We start from the raw sequence: 26561 nt of genomic DNA, 5'->3' as shown, positions 1-26561 counted from the left end.
AATGCCTTTGGTTGCTTATCAGAATCTCATAATTGAGCAATCTCCTTATTACAGAAACATTTCAGGGCTGGCCCCTGCCTGTGCTGGGCAGTTGGGCTTTGCAGGGAATTAAAGAAATTGCTGATTTTGCAGGATGAACTTCAAATGTAAAGTGCAGCCTGAGCATGTAGAAGAGAGAGAGATTTGGATTTTTCTGAGGAGGAAACAGAAGGTGAAAACCTCTCCAGGAATTCTCTGAATACATTTACCTGTTGAGAGATTTCTCTTTCCCTTTGAGATCTAGGTTGGGACTAATTATAATTTTCAGCAGAGCAATGACATCCAGATTCTTTCTCCTTTCTAATGGCTACGATTACTAATTTTTTTAAATTAATTACTCACAAATCCACAGATCTGGGACCCCTGTGCATTGTCCTTGGCTCAGACCCACAGAAAACAATGGCTGCAATCCCATACATGCTCTGGCACTCACTCAATATCCAGCACATTCATTTATGCTAAATTTACTCCTGTTTTCAATATTTCCAGCGTGCCCTAACCCTTCTGACCTACAATCTGCTGTAAATCCCTTTTACTACTCCCTGACATATGGCTTTATAAATAATGAGGGGCACTGAGATGATCCTAGAGCCCAGCCCGGGGCTGGGGCTGCAATTGGAAGGTCAGGACTGTGGGCATGGTTAACAGGCACACTTTGCACATCAATCTCTGGCCTTTAAAGAAAAAAAGAAACCCAGGCTGCTGCTCCCTCCCTTTATCACTTTATTTCTCAGCTCTCTGAGTTATCATTCCTCAGAATCCACATCTGGGAGATACCTGCCACCAGAACTGCTCTGAAATCCAGGGGGTGCAGAGATCCATCTGCTCCCCAAAGCCTTTCCCAGAGCAGGGAGAGGGTCTGAACATTTTCCTGCCACGTTTTGGAAAGTTCAGATATTTTGCTGTAACTGGAGCAGAGCTGTGGCCCTGTGTCCATCAGCCAAGAGCCTGCAAAGGTGACAGTTTTGCATGGAAATGCTTGGCCAAATATCCTGGGGATTTGGGGTGAAATGGGAGAATTCAGGCTCCTGTTGGGATCCGTGGAAAGGTCCCTGTCAGCTGCCCTGGGGGTTATTCTGATGACAGTTTTGGGTGGCACTCATTTCACCGCCTGCTCCTGAGCAATAAATTGGAAGTTTCTCCTGATCTTCAAAAGGAGCCTGGGAGGAGACTCAAGAGGGGACACTTCCAATGCAAATGCCTAAAATGAGGGAGGATGGACCCACCTTTTATGCCTCAGGAATGCCTCAGAAGGTTTGGGTTGGAGCTTAAATCCCATCCAGTTCCCATCCCGACACCTTCCACTGCCCCAGGCTGCTCCAAGCCCCATCCAACCTGGCCTTGGACATTCCAGGGGTCCAGGGGCAGCCACAGCTGCTCTGGGCACTTGTTCCAGGACCTCCCCACCCTCCCAGGGAACAATTCCTTCCCAAAATCCCATCCAAGGCTGCTGTCCGCCAGTTTGAAGCCATTCCCATGTCAGTCCTGGTCAGTGCTCAGGACCCTTGGGAAGGCTCCTGTTCTGCCCTGGAACACTGCATGTGGCCACACCAAACCCATCCCCTGATTTTTGCAGGTCTGAACCTGCAGCTTCCCCCTGATTGTGTTTTCCCCACCATTCCCAGCCAGCTGAGAGTTTCCCGCAGGAATTGATTTGTTTTCAGGGCAAGGACACAACAAAAAACAATCCCAGGGCAAACCCATCCATGAGCAGAGAATTCTGTGAGTAAAAATCACACCGATGCTGCTCTGCCCATCAGCCACTGAGTGAGGCTGTGATTTCCCACTTTTCTTGGCTAGCCCCTTCTGAAAATTAAAAAAATAATTATTTTTTTTTTCTGATTGCAGCTTTAGAGGGAATTACACCCCTCTGCAGGGGAAGGAGACCATGCTGCTGTAGGTAAACAAAAAGAGAACCTGAATGGGTTGCAAAAATAACGAAAACAAAACCAAACCAAACCAAAAAAACTCTTAAAAATTCACTTTTTCCCCTGGCAGCCCTTGCAGAGACACACAACTGCTACTCACAGGATCCTCAGGGTGTGCAGAGCCTGTGTGGCTGCACCCAGCCCTGCTGGGGATGTGCTGCACCTCGGGCTGCCCCTCCTGGCCCCTTCTCACCCCTTTTCCAGCTGCAATTCCCTGCACAGGCATCTCTGCCAAAGCCAGCTGGGCTTGGAGGAGGGGAAATGTCACAATAGGACACGAAATAAAACGACACACTGCAGCCTTCAAGGTAAAAAAGAAGGGAAGTTTATTTTCTGACTCCAACATTTACAGATTTTCAAAAGTGACAGTGGATTGGAGGATGAAAGTGCCCCCTCTCCAATGACACTGACAAACCAACAGTCCATCAAATTTCTCCTCAACATTGCTATGAAACAATAATTATAACAATATATTGTTATAAAAAAAAGAATTATTTACATAAAAGTGCGCGAGAAACTTCATTACAAGAATGTAAATATCAGAAGGCTTAGAAGAACTCAGAAGAGCAGGGAAGTGCCCCCTGTGCCCTCTGCTCTCCGTGGAACTGCAGCAATCGGGGAAATAATCCCGATTTTCTTCACCTGCAGGATCAGTTTTAGGGGTTGATGCACTATTTGAAATCCATTCCGTGCTTACAGGGGTTTTTTTCCTGTCTCTTCCAACCAGATCACTGCTGGGATATAATTCATTCTTGATTCCTGACTCATCCGTGAAGGGAAAAGAGAATGAGATCAGGTTTCTCTCATAATTTTCTTTATTTAATTTGTTTTACTGAATAGACAGAGGCTTCAGGTGCTTTACTATTCATCCTTCATTTCCAGTGAAAGTATCAGAACAGGTGAGAACAAAGAGGTTCCTTCACCTGCAGAACAGAAAATGATAGGAAAAAAAGAATTATTGCAAATACCCATTGTGACCTGTAAATATGACTACTGTGAATATTAGGAGTAGGAAATATTAAATATTTCCTGATAATAATAATAGGAATAAGAATAAGAATAATAATAATAATAGTAGTAGCAGTAGTAGAGGAAATAAATAATAACAAGAAATAATAATAGGAACTTTTTTTTAATGAAAGCATTTTGAAGGAAAAAAAAATTATTTCCATTCTAGAAGGTTTTCCCACTTCTGATGTGAATGAACTGTCCAGCACTTTGGGAACATCCCAGTCCCCACGTGTGCCACCAGCAGTGTTCAGGATGGGGATGCAGAGGATAAATTCAGTGTCCAGTGGCTCCAGACCATTCCCAAAGAGCTGAAATTGATGATAAAAAAGACTTAACACAGTCAAAATCAGCAGGGAGTGAAGGGATGGAAGGTTGGAGGGAAGAAAAACTTTGATTTGCAGCCTTTGAAGGTAAAATTATTCTTATTATAAAATTATATAATATATATAATTATATATTCTTATTATAAAATGATTCTTATTCAGTCTCCGCAGGGAAGAAGGGTGAAGTTTCACATTTTTCCTGAAGGAATCCAAGGGCAGTGTTCTCTGGAAGCCAGTTTGAATGGTGGGATCAGCTCCCGTGGGGCTTTCTGGGGTTTGTGGAGGCACCTGCAGCTGGGTATGAGCAGGGGGTGGCAGTTCCAAGAAAAGAGCTTGGAAACAAAGAGGGGAAGCAGAAATGCAGAGCTCTGACAGTGCCTTGGACTGGGGCTGGGAAGTCATCCATAACCCTGTGCAAGCCTGGCCTTCCCAGGAGCCATTGTCCGAGTCCTGGCAGGGCTTGTGCCTGTGCTTTCTATGGAAGAGCTCCCCAGATTATTCCAAGTATTAATATTATAAAAGATTTCCTATTATTATTAAATAGAGCATTTCATAATGGGAATGGACAATGAAGTTTCTTTAAGTTTAAGAGGAGTTGGCAGCACAGGGTGGGAGCTTTTTGGTCTCTTCCCAAATTCATCTTTTCCTTGGGAGATTCACTAACAAAACAGGACAGATTTTATGGGTGACTTTGTTCTTTCAGGGTTTGTTTAAAGAGGTTTGTTTTTTCCCAGTTCATAAGCTTTCAAGAGCAAAATCCAAGATTATTTTCTTCTTCTTCTTCTTCTTCTTCTTCTTCTTCTTCTTCTTCTTCTTCTTCTTCTTCTTCTTCTTCTCCTTCTCCTTTCTATTATTATTATTATTATTATTATTACTTTTACTATTTACTCTTAATATTGCTATTATTACTACCTAATATTATTATTAGGAAATATTTAATCTTTGCAATTCCTAATGGGTGCTGGGATTTAATTCCTCCTCACTTAATTCCTGCAGTGCCAAGGGGAAGAAGATCCCGCAGCTGGCAGCTTGTGATCCTCAAGCTCTCCATAAAAATCTACATTCCTGCAGGGAATTTGGGAAGGTTTTTCTTCCTCAGAGCACAGGTTCATATCGAGACAAGTCCCTGAAAGTGGAAAGCAAGGCAGCTCCTTGGGGAAGCATTTTTAAGGAATGCTGCCAACCTGTATCTACTGGCCCTGGCTGAGTAGGGGATTCCTTGACAGGCACTGGGCTGGTGTTTTAATTAACATTTCAAGAAAAGCAGGGGGAAGAATGATTCTTCAACTTCTCAAAGGTCAGAAGGTGCTCAGACATCACAGAATTGCATAGAGGGCAAGAGCCTAAAGAGACAGAGAGCTGTCAAAGCTCTTGGACAGCACAGCCCCCCAGAGGAGTTATTTTCTTTCTGTTATCAGGTGAAATGGAGCCATCAGAGAATGAATCTCCTGCTCAGACACGCTCCAGAGAAAAGGCAGAGCTGGAGGGAGATGCTGCTCTTCAGAGGGTCTCTGCTGCTCTGGGCCAAAGGGATGAGGGTGATTAAAACAGAGTTGTGGGATTCTTTTGTAACTTTATTAAATCCCCCACAAATGGATGTGATCACTTTTCATGGAGACATTGAAAAGTGGGAAAGGCTGCCCAGATTATTCTTTGCCAGGCACAGTGCAGGGCACCTCCCATCTTCTGTCACAGAAGAGATAAAAGATGAAATTTGCAACAGGAAAAGCTTTTCAGCTCCAGTTCTTGTCCTTCTCCATGCAGAGCCCATCAGCCATGCTGAGCTCACTCAGGGCTCCCCACTGCACTGCACTTGAACTCTTAAACTGCTCAACTCAGCTTTTCTTTGAGCTGGGACCCCCACATCCAGCTGGGTTTGTATGAAAGAGGTGGTTTTACCACTGGGAATCTCATTTATCTGACTGAACTTCCCTCAAAGCCTGCACATCAAGAAATGACCACTTTTTACTGTGCACAAAAAATGCCTCACACCAATATCTGAGCATGCCTGTAAATATGAAATCCCTCAAAAGTGCTCTTTATTAGCAGGGTGTGCCCAAACAGCTCCTCAGTACCAAAAAAATGCAAAAAATACATTAAAAGTCAATTTATATAAAAAATAAAACCTCCTTTCATGCTGTTTCAGTGATAAAAAAGGCATCATGCAGCTTTCTCAAATTTAAAAATCATTTTAGTCAAGCTTACATTGGATGCAGAGTGGGAATAATAATGAGGCAATGCTATTAGGTGAGAATTTTTTAGGAGTGGTTGTGGGAGATGCTGGGAGCTGAATGATGAGCCCACTGGAAGGAAAAATTGAACCCAGCTCCCAAACTCTTCTCAGAGAACCTGCACACCTACAGGAAGGAATTTTTAGGAAGCCGAAGATGTGACAAGGCTTTCAACAGCTCAAGTGCTCTTTCAAGTGCTGAAAATAGATCATTTCCCCATCCTAGGCAGGGTGGGAAGGGTTCTCAGCTAAAATGTGAAGTTTGCTGCTGTCTGTGGCTGGAGGTGACACAAAGGTTGCAGGACAAGAATAGAGTGGGATTAGCTGAGCTCTAATCCCACCGGTGCCGTGGTGGCTTCACCTACGGAGAGCCTCGCACTGCTCCAGGGAAACGTTTTAAACCTGCCCTCCCAAGCCTAATTGATCCCCTTCTATCTCCTTTTCTACCTCATACCAGCATCAGGAACCGTTTTAGTTGTTCCATTTAAGCTGCCCAAAACAGAGCTGAGGGGAGATCCGGGAGGAGAGCGAGCCCCAGGCTGAGCATGGAGCTCATGCTCGGATCCAGCTGAATCCCAGTGTTTGAATGGGGACAAATGCTGCTGGAAACATCCCAAAATGCCAGCAGAACAGCAATGTTGGCCCATCAGAATATAAATTATTCCCACCTCTGCAGTGCCTCGTGGGTTTATAGTTAATAAATTCAAGTTTCACAGGCAAGCAGAGCCCAGGGAGGGAGAGGAGCGGTGGAAGCACCAAATATTCCAGTAAATTGCAGAAAGGAAGCACTGCCATTCCCACGGAAAAACAAATGGGAGCTGCGAGCTCCCTGCCTGGTGGGTGGCCAGAGCAGCACTGGTGCCGTGATCCACAGCCTTCTGGAAAACCAGAATCCTCAGGATTTAGCTGCACAGATCTCCAAAGCACGAAACAATCGGGCAGGGTGGAGGCGGCTCCGGAGCAGGCATAAATCTTTCTTCCCTCTGCTTGAATCTCACGCTGATAGCAGAGTTTTCTTATCAGCCTCTGATGGCAAGGAACGAGGATCTAGATAAAGTTGTTTATTCCAGTCAGGTATTGGCATGATGTGAGAAAACACACGGGGAGACCAGATGTTCCTGAGCTGGCCACCGCAGGCGTTTGCTCGGGAGCAGGAAAAACGATTTTTCCTCCTTTTCCCTGGCCTTGCTTGGCCTGTTGTTATTTCCTACGAGCACCTCGGTGTTTTCCTCCATCAGCTGGAGCAGAGCCCGGGTCCTCCCCTCCTGCTGCATCTGTTTTCAAAGCAGTTTTTGAGAGCTCTCCACACAAAAGTGATAAATCCTCCTCGGGATGCGGGGAAACGCTGGGCTGAGGATGATGAAGGGAATTGAGGCACCTCCTTGGTGATCCCTTTGGCCAATCTTACAGAGGATGGTGTTGAGGTAAATTTATCTCCTGTATATCAGGGAATCAAGTTGCAAGATTTTGCAACTGCCTGGACACCAGAGCAGTGGGAATGGACAATGAAGTTTCTTTAAATTTGAGAGGAGCTGGCAGCACGGGGTGGAAACTTTTTGGTCTCTTCCCAAATTATATCTTTTCCTTGGGAGATTCACTGGCAAAACAGGACGGATTTTATGGGTGACTTTGTTCTTTCAGGGTTTGTTTAAGGAGGTTGTTTTTTTCCCAGTTCATAAGATTTCAAGAGCAAAAACCCAATGTGAAGTGTTCTTTGATTTTGATTAAATGTTGACTCTATTAATTAAAAAAAAAAACCACAAGAAGAGCTGCACGGCCTCATCTATCTGCAAAGTGTTTGTAGTCTCCAAACATAACAGGGGATAATCAAATGTCTACATAATCTTCTCTTTTAACCTTTAGAAGAGGAATTTCTTCCAGCCTGGTTGTACCAGGAGCAATCAGCATGGCAGGACTCAACAGAGAGGAACAAAAAAAACTGTTGGAAAGCCCTTCATTAACCAATCTGAAATGAAAGCATTCAATCTTAATCCTGTCACCAGGGTTCCCTAATTAAGGGAATGGGCAGATTTATGAGGTTTCTATTTTTACCGCCAGCCCGGCGCGTTCGGTGCCGCGGAAGTGACGTCAGGGCTGGCCGGAGCCAACGGGAATTGTGTTTAAATTATCCCAGGAGAACTCCCGTGTTCTCCAGCTCCCACAACACCTCCCCAGCTTCCAGCAGAAAACCTCAGGCAGGGCTCCAAGGGATTCACACGAGCTCGAGCTGCAGCACTGTTTTCCTTTTGTCTTTCACCTTTCCCGATCTTTTCCACATTATCGCTGTGAAATCCCGATCTTCTGCAAGCCCACTGGAAGGTAGTGGGGTGAATTTTCTTCCTGATCAGGCTGGAAAAAGTTTTAGAGGTTCCTATAAAGTCGTCAGACATCACTCACTTTTGCAGAGGTGACAGAAATTGGACAAATGGGATTAGGAAGGAGAGGGTAGGAGCACTGGGCCACCTGTAAATGGATGAAAAGTGAATTTAGATGACAACAGGCAGGGAATTTGTAGGAGAGAGCTGCCCCTTCTTGCCCTTTGGCAATTCTGGCACCACTTCTGTGTCTACCACAGCATTTTTTGGAGAAACTTTTCACAAACAACTTGTTGGGACAATGAGGGACCTTCCATGAAACAGCCTCAGCCCCTTCCTTCCCTCTGTGTTTGGAGTTGTCTTTGGTGATGCTGCTGGGGGAAAAGAGGAGATGGGAAAAGTCTGAATTTCAAATTCAATTCCTCCAGCAAGTGACAATCTTCAATTCAAAAGGCAAAGAATCACCCTAAAAAATCACACAAATCCAAAACCAAAGAAACCATTAATCCAATTTCCAGAAGACAAAAATCCAAGCTCTGAGTGCTTTCAGGATTTTGTTCTTACCATGTATTGATGGAAAGCTTTTAGCTTTACCCCTATATTTAGCATTGCAATAAATGTTCTGCATCCCCACGCTGCCATCACTGCTCATTTAAAAGCTTAAATAGCTGAATTTATGACAGGTTTTCTTTCTGATGCCACTGTTTTCATGCTCATGAATTATAGATCCAGCTCTAGAGAGTGTGCTGGTGTCAGAGTAAAACTGATCACTCATCTTTATGGAGAGAAAAAATAACATAGGAAGAGGCTCTGTGACAATGGACAAATTTATTGGCTGGGGAGGGGAAAGGGTCTTTTGTGGAATCAGTCAGATTTTGCCTTTTTCATTATGAGGGCAGGAGCAGGAATTTGATTTCTGCCAGCAGCCCAAAGAGCAGCATAAATGAATCCCTGTTACAGGCCAGATCCCCGTTCCCTTTTCCAGCAGGGATGACCCCTCACTTCACTTTAATTTATCAGGACCTCTCCCAAACCAAGCATTTCTTTGTGGATTCTGACCTGGCCACTCTCCACAGCCAGAATTCCACATTTTCCTGCTGCTGACCAGCACTTCCCTGCTGTAGCTCCACTCCTCCTTCCAGGGGACTCTGTTTGCAAGGGATTCCTCTCCTGGAATTCCTTCCCTCCTCCCCTCAGCTGTGCTGGGAGAAGTGGGCAGATTTTTCACATTGAGTCTCACACCATGTTGAGGAAGAATAAAATATTGAAGTTATTTTTGCTGCAAAGTTTGGAGACCAAAAATGCTGTCAGCTATCTAAAGGTTGTCTTGTGCCTTGTTCTCTGCACTTCCACGAGATGGTTTTTTCTCTTCAAAATGAAATTTGAGAATGGCACGGGGGGTTTGCTGTGCTGAATGTGTTTGTACTTCCTCATTTTCTCCTCTTACACAAGGAATTTTGCCAAATTCTCCTTTTTGCCTTCTCCATCTCTTCTAAATCCCCCTTCCCACATTAACTGACAGCCTTTCATGTCCACGCTCTGGCAATTTCTCCTTCATTCCAGGAGGGAGGAATGCACAGGCCAGATAGTCCAACATAGCTTTGCAAAGACTTTAAGCTGCTTTTCCTCTTGTCAAACCAGCCCAAAATAAGTGTATTCCACACCTATAGCCTGAAAAATTTTTACAAGGCAGGGCTCTCATGAAGAAATATAAATCTCAGTGGGGAGAAGAATGCAAAGCAATAAAGTTGTGTATACAGCTGAGGGCAGAGGGATGAAGAGCTAGCAGATGAGCTATTTTCTAGTTGTTCCCTCACCCAAAAACCATCCTCTTCATCAAAGCCTGAGCAACTTCCAGGAACGGAGTTTATCCCAGTGCCTGCTCCTGACAGAAGGAGCTTTGCTAGCCTGACCTTCTCCCTAAATCCACTCAGCGTGGCCTGGAAAGTTTTCTTTTTTTTTTTTTTTTCCTTGCTGTTTCATTCTGTTCTGTCACTTTTGGGGCAAGAGCATTATCCCCACTGAACAATCAAAAAATTGCAATGAGGAGAGGAGGGGAAAAGGGAATGAAAGCAGCTGGAGAATTGAAATATTTTTTTAAAATAGGGTCACCAAATGCTTAATAATAAATATTGTGTTGAAACTCGCAAAATCCAGGACTTTTGTCCAGGAATTATCACAATAAATGGTCTCACACAAAATTCAATTCCTTCCCTCCTACCACCAGTAATGTTAGGAGGAGTAGGCAGATGGTGCACATTCTCACACCAAATTGAGGAAGAATTAAATATTTAAGTCATTCTTGCTGGTGGGGAAGGTGAGTTGAAGAAGCCTTTTGGGGCAAATCTGCAGGTTCCTACAAGTGGAGTGGAGCCCAGCAATGCCATCACTGCTCTCCCCATGGAATGTTCTGGAGGCCTCCAGGTGACGATGCCAGAACAAACAAACAAAGAAACCTCACCCAGAGCTTTCCATGAGACTCCTTCCTCCAACATTGCCACATTTTGGGTTTTACCAGCCTCTGGAAACAGCAAATAACAGAGGAATAGAGTGGAGGTGATCCTGAACATCCCTTTTTTGTTTGTGTGCACATCCAAGCAGCCCCACATGGAGCAGGACCCCTCAGGTTGCCTCTCCAGGACGTGTTTGGTTATTTCTTTCTCAGCAGTAAATCTGTGAGGCTGCTCCTGTTTCAGGAGTAAATTGCATTTGTCAAGTCCACCTTTTGTCCCCTGCAGAGCTGGAGGGGATTGATCTTTCCAAGGAATGTGCTGGGACTTGTGGAGGCATTTCAGGGGCTGGAAGGTGAGCTCCTGCCAGCAGCTGATGGAGAGTGTGGAGCTGCTGCAGCTCATTTCTCTCCATCACACACCCATGAGTCTGATATGTCACCCTGAGTTTTATGGGGGGTGGCAAATATTGACCAATTCCCGGTGCTTAAAATGGAATTTTTCAGAGGTGGAAATGCTGGTGGTTCTTTACAAGGGAAGAAAAAACCATAAAATCTCTCTTTGTGGAAGAGGCAGAAGAATGTGGTGTTGCAAAGCCTCACAGAACTCGTGAGCCCAAAGCTGTGCAGTCCTGTGGCCACCTCCAGGACCACTGAGCTCGCCTGGGACCTCATCTGGGTGTGTGGCACCTCCTGGGCTTGGACCCAGCCCCGTCCACCCTGCAGCCGTGTCCGAGGAGCTGCCGGGCGCTGGTTTGGCAGGAGGAGCCTCCAGGAGACAATGGATGGCTGGAGAACAAATGAAGCATCACAGAGATCATTGGAGGGGAAGCTGATATTTGAGATGGGCCCAAATTGAGTCAGGATTGTTCAGAATTCTTTCTATGCCTTTGCTGTGTTTTGTCCTCTGGTTCTCCAGCACTACCCGTGTTCCTCAGGCTTTCAAATCAGGGTGAGCTTGGCAGCAGCGGTGCTGGAAGTGCTGGAAGCCCTCAGCTCCTCAGAAGCTCCTCCTGAATCCAGGCACGGCTCCATTGGAATCCAGCCTTTGATCCACCAAAAGCTTGACCTGGACAAGATGAAACAATTTTGGGTTCTGCGAGGAAGTAATGACTCCCAAAACTCTTCCAACCAGCCCTAAACGCTGCATCTTCTGTGGTGAGGAGCTGCTGCCCCTGAACCATGGAATCACAGAATTCACAGAATCACACAATTCACAGAATCCACAGAAATCACAGAATCACCAGGTTGGAAGAGACATTCAAGACCATCAAGTCCAACCCAGCCCCAACCCCTCAACCAAACCCTGGCCCCCAGTGCCACATCCAGGCTTTGTTAAACACACCCAGGGATGGTGACTGCACCACCTCCCCGGGCAGCCATTCCAGAACTTCATCACTCTTTCCATGAAAATCTTTTTTCCGTGAAAAACTGGCCCCAAGAAGGGCCAGATTTGATGTTTTGCTCTGTGTTGAACAAACAATGGTGGCCTGATGCTTGTGGGTGGCTCTATTAGTCCTTTCAGATGCATAAACTAATTTGGGGTAATTATCAGTTAATCAGCTCAGAAAACAAAGCTTGGGCATTTCTCGAGAAGAGCATCAACAAAAGCAGAAAGAAAACAGACTTCTGATATTTTAAAGGCAAAAATTTAAAAAATTATGTAGATTATTTAAGAACTTTTAAGCTGTTTTTACACGTCATCAGAAGAATGGCAAAAGGGAATAGAGACAGTGTCCCAAATTCCTCCTGGGAAGCAAAACCTTAGTTATTTGCTGCCTTTAGAGCTGGACCTCTGAGTAATATCAGTAATTTATTACTGATATCTGCACTGTCAGATATGCCTGTGACTGACTAAGGTGAGGGAGTGCAAACCAGACAGAGTGGAGATTTTCAGGATTATTTTCAGAAGAGAAAATTGAAACACAGCTCCCACTCTGACAGGCACTTCCAGGGATTTGGAGATGACTGTGTTGAAATCTGTCCCCTCTTAAGGAAGCAATAAAATTCCACTGCTCATGATTAGCACATCATTAACATGCCGTGGCTCTCGGCAGACTCTGCTCAGCACTCTTGGTGCACACCTCGTTCCCTCCTGCCTCCACAAATTCCCGTTTCCATCAGAGCAGGTGATTTTCCTCCTGTCAGATGTGGCTGGGAATTGTGTTTAACGGATTCAGCTCCACACTCAGAGCTCTCTGCCTTTGCTGGGAGGGTGTGGCTGAAATTCCATGTTTTTGTAGGATAATTGGATCCTTTTCAGGAGGGCAGTGGATCAACATCAATCAGTTTGACTTTCCCACCTCTCTGGAGCTGCTTTGTGCTTGGGGCAGGAGCCAAGGAACTGGTGCTGGATGGAAATTCCTGGGTGGAGGTGGGAGCAGAGCACAAAGTGTCACATTCATATTTTCTGAAAAATCCCTTTGCCCAGGATTTCTCTCCTGGGAAGCTGAGAAGCCTCAAAGAAAAGGAAAACAATTCTTCTCTCATTTGCTTCTCCTGTGTTTTGCTCCTTTGGAATGTGGTTGGAGATTGTTCACCCACAGGTGATTGTTTCATTGGGTTCTGCTGTGAGTTGTTTTCACTCTTTGGCCAATCAGGGCCAGGCTGTGTCAGACTCTGGAGAGAGTCACCAGTTTTCATTATTATCTTTTTAGCCTTCTGTAAGTGTCCTTTCTGTATTCTTTGGTATAGTTTAGTATTCTTTAATATAATATAGTATCATAAAATAATAAATTAGCCTAATTAGCCTAGGAGAGCCCCAGGTGGATCACAGAACCAGTTCCAACCCATTCTTGAGGCCCTGCTCATCAAATAACTGAGATTAACTCCCCAAAGGCATCACCAGCCTGCCCGTGCCCTGTGCCTCTGTCTCCCTGCTGACTCCTTGGCCCCTGGAGATTTTCTCTGGCACGTGTGGTATGCTTTGTTCTGAGGGGCACCTCTAATCCCAGCTTTCCTGCCTCACACTTGGGGCTGCTCTGAAATGCCCCACTGATGTGGAAGAGAATGAATGCACAGCTCACACAAGGGCCAAGGAAGGCTCCTGCTGCAGGAATGTGCTGGCACAGAGCCACCAGACACAGCCTGAATTCACAGGAATGGGCAGAAATGACCAAAGGTTGTCCCCTGGAACAGCCCAGGAATGCCACCAGGAGATGCCTGTTACATATCCAGGTGTTACATGTGTGAATCTGCACAAAGTCTTTGCTCTGGGCAGACAATTGGTATGAAACAGGGTTTTGCTGTTCCTTTTTCCTTCCATCCCTGCTAAAGCCTCTCAACCCCCACATTTATCAATGCCTGCACTGGGATTGTGTGGCATCATCTCTGTTCTTGTCTTTTTCCCCCACTTTTGATATATCCCACCAAACAGAGCTGAAATCCCCAGTTATTCTGTGATTCCCAAGAGTGACACTCCCAAAGTTTTACGAACAAAACCCCACTAAAATTACCTATTTTCAAGTTCATGGACATAGCAAAGGCCAGTTTAATGCTGGGTCCAGCCTGAGAGAAGATGCCACAACAAGTCAGAAAATAAACCTCAGTGTCTCTGCCCTCTGCACTGCACATCCCAAAGAGTCCAACTTCCAGCAGTTTCTCCTTCATTTTTTTCCAGAACCCACCAGAGACTTTTAAATTTGTTTTCTTAAAATATTCAAAATAATTAATCCCTCTTCAGATGCAGGAAGGATAAAGTTTCAACTCCTGCTAGAACCCAGCCAGCAGAGCAGTGCTGAGACCATTTATTCTCAATATTCCAGTCCAGGGGCAGGCTCTTTTTTTGGGATCCACAAATTTGCTGCTGCTTTGTGTTTTCTCTGTGGGAACTCACAGGCTGTGAATCAATGGAGCTGCAGTGGAACTTTACGAGCTCCTGGGGAGCCTGAAATGCTTTTGTGTCTGGGATCAAACCCCTCTTCTCTGTCAGCAAATGCTGAAATTGCTGCAGACAATTCCAACAGAGCCACGCAGGAAGAAGGCAGAGCAGGGGATGGAATCCCACCTGCAGGCAGAGCTTTTCTGGATATTTGGAAACTGAACCTTCCAAAAACAAGTGTCCTCACAAGGAAGGAGGAACCAAATATTAAGGGATAAAAAAAAAAAAAAGTGTTTTCTGTTGGCGTTTGGGTTTGTGTGGATTTTAGAGCTCAAATTGGGAAATTCTGGCTGATTTTAGGGTGTCTAAAGAGTGTAATGGGTACAGAGATCCCAGAGCCCCTCACCCAGCAATTCCTCAGGCTGGTGCAGCTGCAAAAGGTGTGACAAAGCAAGGACAGGAACGTGTGGAATTAATTTTGGGGTTTCTTCATCATTCTGAAGGGTCTGGTGAGGCATTACCCAATTCTTTGTGAATTTATTTCCTCTCTCCAGGAATTAATTCATGCATTCCTATCAATAATTACTTTGCAATATTCTGCTGATGGGCTCTGCAGTGCCCAGTGATGGTGTTGCACTTGTGACTATCAATAATTACTTTGCAATATTCTGCTGATGGTCTCAGCAGTGCCCAGTGATGGTGTTGCACTTGTCCCCTCTTGTTTGCCATTTTTGTTCTCCAAAGGCCAAGAACCAGGGATGAAAAGGAGGAATTTTAACTCCTGATCAGGGAATCAGCATCAGCCAGGACCATGATGATTATTCCACTATTATTTGATGATTATTCCACTATTGTTTGATTATTTTTCTATTATTTGATGATTATTCCACTATGGCACTTGTCCCCTCTTGTTTGCCATTTTTGTTCTCCAAAGGCCAAGAACCAGGGATGAAAAGGAGGAATTTTAACTCCTGATCAGGGAATCAGCATCAGCCAGGACCATGATGATTAGTCCACTATCATTTGATGATTATTCCACTATTGTTTCTTGCATTAGTTAATATTTCAAATAAATGTATCTTCCTTCAACTCAACAAGATTAAAGAAGTCAAACAGCATTTTGGCCATGGCCAGGCAGGCATCCAGAGCTTTTTTCCCAGTTTCTCTGACAGGTTTTGGGACAGCTCTGGAGCAGGGAGGGCTGGACAGGGCACTCCCACCCCAGAGCTTCATTAATTCCATGTTTGAGAGACAACTCTCCTCCCACCCACAGCCATGGCAATGCTCTCACACCATTCTCCTCATTTTGGAATCTCTTTCATCCACCTCTGCCCTTGCAAGGTTGCTCAGGGGCAGATGATTAACTGGGCACAGAGTGGTACCTAAAATACCCCCTCTGCCCTCTAAAATCCCAAATGAAGCTCCAGCCCTGGAGGTGCTGAGTGCTCTGGGAGATTCCAGTTTTCTTTCTGTTCCTTCAGCTCCAATGTTGGAGAAAACATAACATTTCCTCAGATGAGGGCCTCCAAAAAGTCTGTCTAAATTTTATCAAACACGGGGTTCATAATGATGAAACCATCAGGAAATGTAGCAAATCTGTTTTATTTGCAAAATAAATTGACAGCAGGGCTGGTGGGAGGTTTTTAAATGTTCTCCAGGTCTTACATCGTTCTATGTCCTGAATGAATTCTCCAGCACATGTCTAATTGTTCTTAGAAATGGGAGTTTGACTTCCATCAAGGAAAATAAAAGTCCCACCTCAGAGTGGATGCAAAGTTCAGAACTAGTCAGTATTTCCTGGTTCTCTCTGGGTTTTAGTGTGATTTTTCCTTTCTGTGGGGGAACCCACTCAAACCATTTCAATCTGACCAGTGTCACTTGTAACCCCTTCCACAATCAGGAGGAATTTCCATTTCTGGGCTCCAGGCAGTGAAAATCCACCTGCATGGAGAGGTTCTGTCCACCCCCTCCCAGCCCTGCTCTGGCTGGACACGAGGCCCAGGGCTCTGTTTTTATCTTCTGATTCTTGGAGGGGACCTCACCCAACGCCCTCAGGGACTCAGGAAATTTATTCCAAATCTGTTCCACCCTGGCCGTGCTCCAGAGCGAGCCTGGGTGGAAATCCACACAGGGACATTCCTCACATTCCGGGGCACGTGCTGCTCCCTGTCAAAAAAAAAAATAAATAACCCAAAACTTTCCACTGCAAACTTTCCCTGCCTGGCTGCCCCAGTGCCCCAGAGCTGCTGGAATTGGGAATATTGCAGTGCCAGGCCCTGTGAGCAGCAGGAGAAGTTGGATTTCTCTCACCTGGCTGGAATATGTGGAATTTAGAGAAGGTTGATGTTGGAGTCTTGGATGTTTTAAATATTTTGGGTTGTGTTCATCCCCTAAATTGTTCCCTGTTCTGTCAGATCAAGGCTTACCCACCCAGAGCCCTTTTCCAGAGGGATCCCATCCCAGGGTGTGCTGGACAGATCCAGGTGGTTCATCCACTATCCCCAGGAATTTTTGGGCCAGGTGCCTATCAGATTCACTGTCAGTATTGATTTATTTTCAATATTATTTTAAATAAATTGATTATTTTAAATTAATTTTAATTTTCATTGATTATTTTTAATTAATAATTTAAATTAAGTTTATTATTTTAAATAAATGCAGAGCTCTTTATGCACAGCCAGTGAAGAGGAGCATCAGGAGGGTTTAGAAAGTAGATTTGGCTGCTCAGGAGGAGTTTGTGTTTTAATTGCTGGGCTTTAATCCCCTCATCAGCTCCTTCAAGGGCAGAGAAGCAGAGCTGGACTCTGTTGTAAAGGAGAAGCAGGTAGGAACCAGGGAAATTCCAGCTAAATCCAGGGAAAAATTCCCATGAGGACATGAAACCTTCACTGGTAAAGACATTGAGAATTCAATCAGCCGAGGCCCTGAGCACCATGGCCTGGCTTTGAAGCCCCCTCTGCTTTTTGCTCCCTTGCAACCAAAATTGTGCTTTTACCTGATGAACCCACCCCATGAGCTGTGAGTTTACAAAGCCAAAACCTTCCTGTATTCACAATTCTTTCTCCAGAGGAACCATCCGAAGTGCCATGACAGCTTCAAAAAGAGCGTTTTATCCTGTATCAGTCTCTGCAGCCTGAAGGAATGCACTGCCCACATTATTACTGATCTCTTCTGTAATTTTAGTCCCTGCTGGCTCCATTTAATTGAACAATTTTGTGGTTACCTATCACCAGATCATGTCAGCAATACTTCCCTGGAATTTTCCCTCTACACTTTATTCATGGAGCAGGGTCCATCCCTGTCCCTCCTCACCCCTGGGTTAACCAGATGACATTTATTAAATTCCACATTCTCATTGTGTACCTGCAGGTGCAGAAAGAGTTGTCAAAACATTTTCTTAATTTAATCAATGAAAACAGAGAATCAAGGTCACGTTCCCTCATGTGACTACAAATTCATTCATTGTTTTGGAAGGGATGGAAAGATGTGACAGGAAAAACATTTTTAATCAGCAACTCCTGTAAAAAAGTTCCATAGGGGCTGATCTTATCTATTCTCTGTTGTCCTAAATAACCAAACAAATAATTTCTGCCTGAGTTTCACCAGCACCCTCAGTCCCCTCTGTCACATTTCACCAAACTGTCGAGGGATGCTGAAAAACTGGGGATGTCTCAACCAAAACCTTTGGTTTAGAACTGTATATAAAAGTGGGAATTGATGAGGGTGAGGCTCTGTGTGGGTTTGGCAGCCAGAGTAGGGCAGAAAAACCTCAGGAAAAGTGCAAACCCTGCCCCAGCCCAGCCAGGTCCTGAGGGATCCTTTGGTTCAAACCAAAGAATGAGCCAAGAGGGCAAATGAAAATTCAATTATAAATGGAAATTGGGCTGCTGGAGGGATCAATAAGCAAGTGCAGAGATCCCCAAGCTCAGGCCAGCACTGCAAGCTCAGCCCAGGGATGTGCTGGTGCCAGGGATGCCTTGAGAAGGCTGAGCTGGAACAGAGGCTGGGCAGAGTTACAGAATAAAGCAGGGATTGATTCAAAGGATCTCCTCCATGGATCCACCTGGGGCAGCACAAGAGCCCAGCCAGGGCTGCACCCAAGATGAACCCAAATGGTCCCAAAATGCACGAGCGCTGCCGGGGTCTCTCCCTGGGCTCAGCTCTGCTCCATGTGCACATTGCAGTTCATTGTCCAGTTCCAGCTGCAGCCCATCCAGTCCCATCCTGCTTGTTTTTCTCTCTCCAGCCCACGGGGTTTGTGCTCTTGGGCTGAGATTTGGATCATTTGTCCTTGGTGCCCAGCTGGAGCAGGAATTGTTTTGTGTCCCTGCTCTGTGCAGAGAGCTCAGCATCCCCTGATGTGAGCCCAGACCCACACACTAAAGCAGCACAGAATCTGAAACATAAAAAAGCTGAACCTGAGGCATCACCAGGAGGACTCTTCCCCCAGATCCCCTTCCTTGGGTGGCCTCCAGCAGGTGCCTGATCCATCTGAAGAGATGACATCCCTCAGGATGTCATAATTTTGTCATTATATCCAAAAAAAAAACCCATTTAAACTCCATCCCAATCTCACACCCTGTTTGCATCTTTTGCAGAGTCCCTGAGTGAGAGGAGCTTCTGCTTCCCAGATGAAGAACGGAGCCGTGAAGGGCTGGAGCTCCAGAAGCTCTCAGCATGCTCCCAAGGCACCACGAGGGACAGCTCTTAGAGGGGCAGCCAGCTTTCTTCTCCTCCTTCCTCTGCTTTAGTTCTCCTTCTGAGTGTTGGATGCTGAGCCCTCAGCAGTCACATCTTTCAGATGCTTCAATGGGCCTTGAACATTTATTTTAAGCCAAATAAAAGTGGCTGTTCCGTGCCTTGCCCCAGCTCACCCAGGGTGCCTGTGGCAGAGCCAGCAGTCGAGCCCAGACCTTCAAAATCTCAGGCCAGGCTTAACCACAAAACCATTCTTCCTCTCACAAAGATGATCCCCATCCCATAGGAAAAATATTCTAACAGGATCTGCAAGGAAAAAAAAATCCTATAAAAATACTTAAACCTGAACAAATATGTAATAATTGCTATTCAGGATCCATGCAGGGGCTAATTAAAGCCATACTCCGTAACCCTAATTTAAAACAAGCCCAATATTATTTTTAGGGTTTGGATGGGGATTTATTGCTTCTATCAGCAGCGTGTTTGGCACCCAGTGCCACACAAAACTCTGCTGTTTCATCAAAGCCCTGGCAAAACACCTCTGATTTCTGGACAGCTGCTTCATTTCCCTGATTAAAAATCCTCCCTGGTGCTCCTGCTGGTGTTGCTGTCCCCTTGGAAAACAGGGGGGCTGTGACACCCACAGTGGGAGGCCAGTCCTTGCTGAGCTGAGCTCCCAGCCCCAGTTTGGGATTAAGCTTTAATTCCGGAGATAGGAGTTATGTAATAAAGCAGAATATAAGTCCCCAGGGCTGCAGGGCCTGACCTTCCAGCCCAGGGATGCAGCGCTGCTCCCAGAGACCCAACCTGAGCAATCTCCTCCCTCTCCTCAGGCGTTTTTTTGCCTTTTTTTTTTTTTTTTTTTTTGCGTTTTGCCTCTGGGTTTCTGGCTCGAGGTGTGTGGTGTGCAGCAGCTGAGTCAGGCTGGGGGTGTTGTTTTCACACGTGAGACAGTAAATGGTGTTCTCTCCAGAGGAACTGAAAATAAAGGCACGTGGCAACACAGCTCATCTGATTCCCCCCCCCCCCCTTTTTTTTTTATATTGTTTCTGCTTCTGTAATTCCAGGATCTAGGAGAGGAACTAACCACAATAATACCGTTTTTTACAAGACTTTAACTTAATTTTGGTCGGGAACAAGAAACTCAAATATTTCTGGTAAACAAGAACAATGCAGACTCTGTGAACTGAACTCAAAGGCTGAGCCCTGAAGAGCTGCAAAGCATCTTTTTCTCCTTGCATCCTCAAACCTCTTTTTTCATAATAAAGGGTTAAAAGCAGCAAAAGAAAACAATGAAGACATCAAAATAGCTCAGGCCAAGTGCAAAGCCACATATTTCTGGTGTTTTTACCCCATGTCTCAGCACCTGCCAGCCCAGTGTCTCCTTTCTCATTACCCCAGCAATAACAAACCCTGCAGCCCTCAATCCCTGCCCTGGCCCCGAGCCTCGGAGCAGATGTGGTGGGAGGCTTTGTGAAAATAGTGAGTAAACAGCCATGGCAAAGGCCAGGCTGGGCAGGGGGGAGCAGGAACCTGGGTTTGTCATGCCCTGAAAATGGCAATTCCTCTTTAGTTTTGATTCTTTGTCTTTCAGACTGTCACTGCAAATCACCTGAACTTCCCCTATCTCCCCTCTTTGAGAACTCTTCAGCCTCTTGCAGACTCGAGAATCCAGTGTGGGACACAAATTCTGAATAGAAATTAAGAATTCAAGAGTTTCTGGGACAAAAAAAAAATCCCCTTTTGCTGCTGTATTAATGCAATGTATAAACGTGCCCTGCTTTTTTGGAAGCATTTTCCTGCCCATTCGCTGATGTTCTGTGACCCCAGCAGAGCCTTGGAGGGTAAAAACCTCAGATAAAACACCTGTGACTCAAACCTGCTTGTGTGAGGGTCAGTATTGATCACATTCAGCCCGCACAGTGCTGGGGATGAGCAGAGCCTGACCCCAAAGCAGCTCTTGGGCAGGGGATCAAAGTTCCACACATGCTTTCAGGACACTCTAAAAACAAATTGACACCAGCACATCCACCTGAAATCAGGCACTCGGTGGAGTTTGTGCTTTGCCATTGAGAATTAGTCAGAGGAAGGAGAAATAAGCCCTGGGAAAGCAGAGGCTGCTGCCTGTCTCTACCTCTTTATCTTGTTATGATATTTGTGTCCAGCCGTGCTTCCCTCTGCACAGCGCCGGGGCTGGGAGCACCCATCATCCTATCAGTTCACTTGGATTAATTATGCTCAATCAAAATGATTCAAAAGAGGACAGAAATGTCTGCAGCAGTTAATCCCGGCCATTGGGGTTGTCAGGACATTGGCATTTTACACTTCAGTTCAATTACAAGACAAATCTGCTAATGGGACATAATCTTCCAGAGTAAACAAGGGAGCAGGGCACTGATATTCTGGCAATTGATTTATGCAGGGTAAATGGTGCAGAGTAAAAGCTTCGGGGAGCCACATGAGTGAGAGCAGCCCCGAGCTTGTCTCCTCCTGCTTTCCCTTCCCTCCTTCTACAGGGAAAAAAAAAATCGTTATGTGAGGATTGCTTTTAATTGTTCTGCATGCAGCAGTCAGTGCTGGGCTGGAGGGACACCCCACACCCAGCAGGGTCCCCTCACCTCCCTTTTCTCCTTCTCCCTTCTCCCAGCCGTGGGGAAGCAGGACAAGAGAGGGAACGAGTCAAACAGAAAAGCCTTTGCTGCAGAAGGTGAGATTGAAATCCCTGTCCTGCACAGGAGGAGGCTGGAGAGACCTGGGGCAGCTCAGCAGTGCTGGGCAGCGAGGGACAGGGGTGGGGGTGGCTGATGGGACACCCCTGCGGGGCTGGGGGCGGTGACAAGAGTCCTCATGGAGTAGGGGATGCCCATGAGAGTCTCCCACAGGGCTGGGGATGTTCATGAGAGACCACTGTCAGACTGGGAATTCTCATGAGGGCCTCCCATGGGGCTGGGGGTGCAGATGAGAAATCCCAACAGGGCTGGGGGTGCTGACAAGGGTCTCCCATGGGGCTGGGGATGTCATGAGAGACTGTTGTCAGACTGGGAATTCTCATGAGGGTCTCCCATGAGGCTGAGGATGCTGATGAGAGACCCCAGTGGGGCTGGAGGTGGTGACAGAAGTCCTCCACGGGGCTGGGGATGCTGATAAGAAACCCCAACAAGGCTTGGGATGCTGGTAAAAGTCACCAATAATGTTGGGGATGCTGATAAGAAACCCCAACAGGGCTGGGGACACTGACAAGGGACCCTCACAGGGCTGGGGGTGCTGATAAGAGACCCCCACCTCCCCACCCCAGCTCTGTGCCAGCCACCAGCAGGTTCACAGGTCCCGAGTGCTCTGCAGGGCAGCGAGCTGAGAGCCCTGAGCCTTGCTTTGACTAAAGCAACCTTTAAAGGTTTAATTAAAGTGACTCTGAGTGATGCAATTGCCTTCCCACACGGGCTGCGATTTCCCAGGGAGCTGCTGGGAGCCTGGCAGTGTGATTCCTGTCATTCCTGCACACTCATCACACTCACATCACACTCACATCACACTCACCTCAAACACTCGTCACACGCACTCGTCACACCCCCTGCAGCCCTGGCAGTTCTGAGAGCAGAGGCAGGAGGAATAAACGTGGATCCTTTGTGCTTGCTGCCCTAGGAGGTTATTTACAGCCCTGTAACCTGCCTGGTCACCAACACCCTGCAACAGCCACTTGGACATGGTGTTTTCATTAAGCATTTATGGCAGAGCAACTGCAATTAAAGATTCATAAATCCTCTTGCATTACAGCATAGCCAGAGCAGGAATTGACCCTGGGTCAGCTTTCCTTTCTCTTTTCTTGTTTTCTGGGGACAATAACGAGCTGGAATCAGCTGTCAGTTGAAAGTGTACACGCTGCTTGTTCAGGGGTTTGTCTGAGTGATTTTGGTGCTGATGGAGGAATTATTTTGGGACATGGGATTTATTGAAGGGGAAAGGGCCTGAAAATTGAAGTACAAGCTGTAAGTTGGTTTGAGGAGACCTCCCAGGCTCGTTGTCACCCTGACTCAGTTCTTCCAGGTAGAAATGCACTTCAGACAGCTCAGCTGAGAGAGGTTGGGGGGTGCAAGGAGCTGAGCCCAGGTTTCCCAAAATACCTGCTCCTCAAAATACCTCCTCCCCAAAATACAGCACCCATCCAGACAGTGCTGCTGGGCTGTCTCCAAACCCTCACCTGAAGGAATTTCAGGGTTTGTTCTGTTCTGGAGGGACATCACACCTCAACCCAGGAATTGTTGCACTCAGTCATCCCTCTCCAGTGGGGGAATTTCACTGGGAAGGGAGTGGAAAGCAAGGAGTGAGTTTGGAGATCTGAAATGATCCGGTAAATGATGGCATTGGAAGTATCAAAAAGAACTTGTCATGATTGGGCACATCCAGATTTTGCAGAGCATTTGGAAATGAATTTGTGTATAAATTCCCTCTCTCAGAGTCCCATGGGACTGGGTTTTTTCCCAAGACTTTGCAAGCTCCTTAATGAAAACAGATTTTGCCCTTTCTGCTACAAACTGGTCCAAGCCACCCAGGCTGAGCCCAGCTTGAGTTCTGCTCTTTGGGAAGGAGGAGGGAGGGATTGACCCCTTTGTCTGCCACAGCTTCACCAACTGTTAAACAAAATCCTTTAAATTACCCCTGGAAATTCCCATTTACTCATCCAGGGAGTGAACAGACTTCATTTCAGCACTTCAGTGTTTCAGCATAACCATGTTTTGGCTCACAGCAAAGTCCTGATCAATCCATGGATGTATTTTTCCCTAATTTTTCAGCCCTGGAGTATTTTTTCCACTCTCTGGAAGCCGTGAGCATGCTCAGGCTGTGCAGCACACCCACAAATGCTCGTTTTCAGAGGGTGGTTGATGATTTCCGAAGCAGTGACAGAAATGTGTGGGTCACAGATGAGCTTTGATATGTTTGATGAACTTCAGCACAGCTGGCACAAAATGCTGCCTCTCCAGGGTTGGGGAGAGGAGGTTTTGCTGGAGCAGCAGGGCAGTGGGAGCTGGGACAAGGTTTGGGATTGAGATTTCAGGTAGGAATTATTTGGGACCTTGGTTTTGTGTGAAAAAGCTCCTGTGAATCTCACGGAAAAACGGCCCACTCCCCGTGAATATCAAATCCTCTGTGCAAAAAGAAAAAAACCTCCTCCTCCTCTCCACACTTGGATTTCCCAGGGTTTCAGGGCTGAGGAAGGTGAGTTGCTCAGCCCCAGCTCTGGAACCCCCTCCCCAGATGTTTTGCCCACCAAATTTCAGCACTGAGCATTTCCCTGCTCTTTGTGCCCGGGCTGGCTCTCCCCAGGGAGCAGCAAGAACGTTTTGACTTGTGACAGATGCTTCCTTCACAAGGATATTTTCCAGGCTGACTTTTTCCCAGCCACCTCATAAAAGTAGGGGCTTTTTTTGGTTTTTTTTTCTCATTTGAAACAAGTTGTTTGAAATGGTGGGGGCTGCTGGAGGCGGCTGGGGCGTCCTTTAAAATATGTCTTCTGATTAAAAATGAAAAATAGAATTCCAAAGTAATTAACGTGTGTTATTGGATGTACACTGATGATTACATTATAGAACTGGTTATCAAAGGATTACAGTTAAGAGGTTTAATATTCTCCAGCTGATCCTGGAGCAAATTAATCTGCTCTGACCTTTACTGTTCTTTGTTATGTCACCAGAGTATCATTTGAGCTACATCATCCCTTACCCCTCTCAGGAAAGCTAAAGAAGGAAGGAATTTCAGAAATTTGGCTTTTAGGGGAAAGATTATCAGAGCAAAGCTTTGCTGCTTCATCGTAACTGATCAGCCAGGAGAAAGAGATCTGAATGGCAAACTTTGGAATCTCTGCAAAGATTGGTGTAAGAACAAAAAATATGTGAAAAAAATCCATTCCCTGCACCAGGATTAGGTTCAGTACAGGATAAATCATGAGCTGTGGGTGCCATGTTCTGTGTTAAGTGTCCTGTCCATACAAACAAAGCAAAATCTCAGGCCACTCCTTGGAATCCATCAGGTTTAATCCCCTGATGTCCAGAAGAAACCCCCCCAGTGAAGAATTTCTGCATCCCAGTGCAATCTCCCAGCCATGAGGTCATTCCCAGCAGAGTGGATTAAAGCCACGCTCCTTCAATCCCACAGATTCCAACTCCACAGATAAGGAGAGCTGCACCACCACAGATCTCTGAGCTTTTTGTCTGACTCAGCAGAGAACAAAAGGCTGAGCCAATTAAACCACTGACATCTGCTTTTTCTGTGCTTCTGCTCGTGGCCATGTAAAGGAATTTTCACAGCTCTCCTCCACTGCTGTCGGAAGAGTAAATTTGTCATGGATCAGGCTGGAAGGATGGATTTTCCTGCTGGAAGTGTGAAAAGGCACCAGTCAAACACAAGGTCAAACACACCCTGTCAAAGACAGGCACCCCAGGGATCTGTAAAATCAGGGGAACATCCAGGAAAATCTCCTGGAAACGGGGCCTGAGCCAGCTCTGAGAAATCCAAACTCTTTGTGGAGAAGTCCCAGGTGCACAAACCCCAACCAGTTCCAAGGAGGTGCAGGAGGAGGGAATTTCCTGCTTCATCTCCTCCATGGCATGTTGCATTTCCTTCTGTTCCTCCCTGGGCTCTCCACCTCCTGATTAGGAATTTTTTGGGTGGAAGAGCTGATTTTTCAAGTGTTTTTTGCACCTCCAGTCACTCAGTTTAGGAACAGTGCCATTCCACCCCCTCCCTGGAAAAGGAAGGTCTTTAAAGGAAAACCCTTATCCTTCTCACACCATTTTCACACTCCCATCTAGATTTTCCACCAGAGCAGCTCCCACTTTTCCCTGCACCAAATCCCAGTTCTCCTCTGCTTCAGTTTTCCTCCTTGCTCTGGATTTGGATTTCATTAAATAAAAGGACAAAGCCTTTCCATCTCAGAACAAATTGCTCCTCAGAATTTCTCATTCCTGAGGAAGGTAATATTCACGTTTCCTAGGAAACTTAGAGCACTGCTCACTGCAAACATCATCTTGGCATATTTGAAGAATTAAGGCTTCTCTTCCATCACAGGAAAAAAAATAATAATGATATTTATCAAATCTTTTTTCTGTATGATCTTGCCAGAAAGGGTATTAGACCCTCATTGTTCCCTTGGATCTGCTAAGCCCTTGATTTGAAATTATTGCAGATATTGTAATCCAAAATTATTGCAGATATTGTAATTCAAAATTATTTCAGATATTTGAATTTGTAATTAGTGCAGATATTTTTATTTTAAATTATTGCAGATATTTCAATTTGAAATTGTTGCAGATATTTCAAGTTGAAATTATTGCAGATATTTTGATTTTAAATTATTCCCTACTGCAGAAAGCACCTTCCTGGTGGCACAAGGAGTTTTGTCACCCCCAAGGCTCAGAAAGAATTTTTGCTGAAGCAGGGAAGGTGAAATGTTGGTGTAATCCATATCCTGATGAATATTCTTCCAAGGAAAACCTGAGCCTGGAATTCAGGGCAACGCTCCTCAGCCTTTACCTTCCTAGCTGGAGGTTGGGTTTGGATGATCCAGGGACTTTATTTGGCCACTTAAGAGCTAAAAAGCCTCTTCAGAGGGTGATTTATCCCCCAAACCTGAATGAAACATCCCTTTCTCTCCTAACTTGCTCCAGAAAGAGGCTGAAACCACCTTGGCCACAACATCCAACTTTTAAATATTTAATATTTAATAAAACCTTCATGGATGTCCTCAAAGGGAG

Source organism: Passer montanus, unplaced genomic scaffold, assembly GCF_014805655.1.
Source record: "Passer montanus isolate IOZ18808 unplaced genomic scaffold, ASM1480565v1 scaffold35, whole genome shotgun sequence".
In the NCBI taxonomy this organism is placed as follows: domain Eukaryota; kingdom Metazoa; phylum Chordata; class Aves; order Passeriformes; family Passeridae; genus Passer; species Passer montanus.
This window is presented reverse-complemented; position numbering follows the sequence as displayed.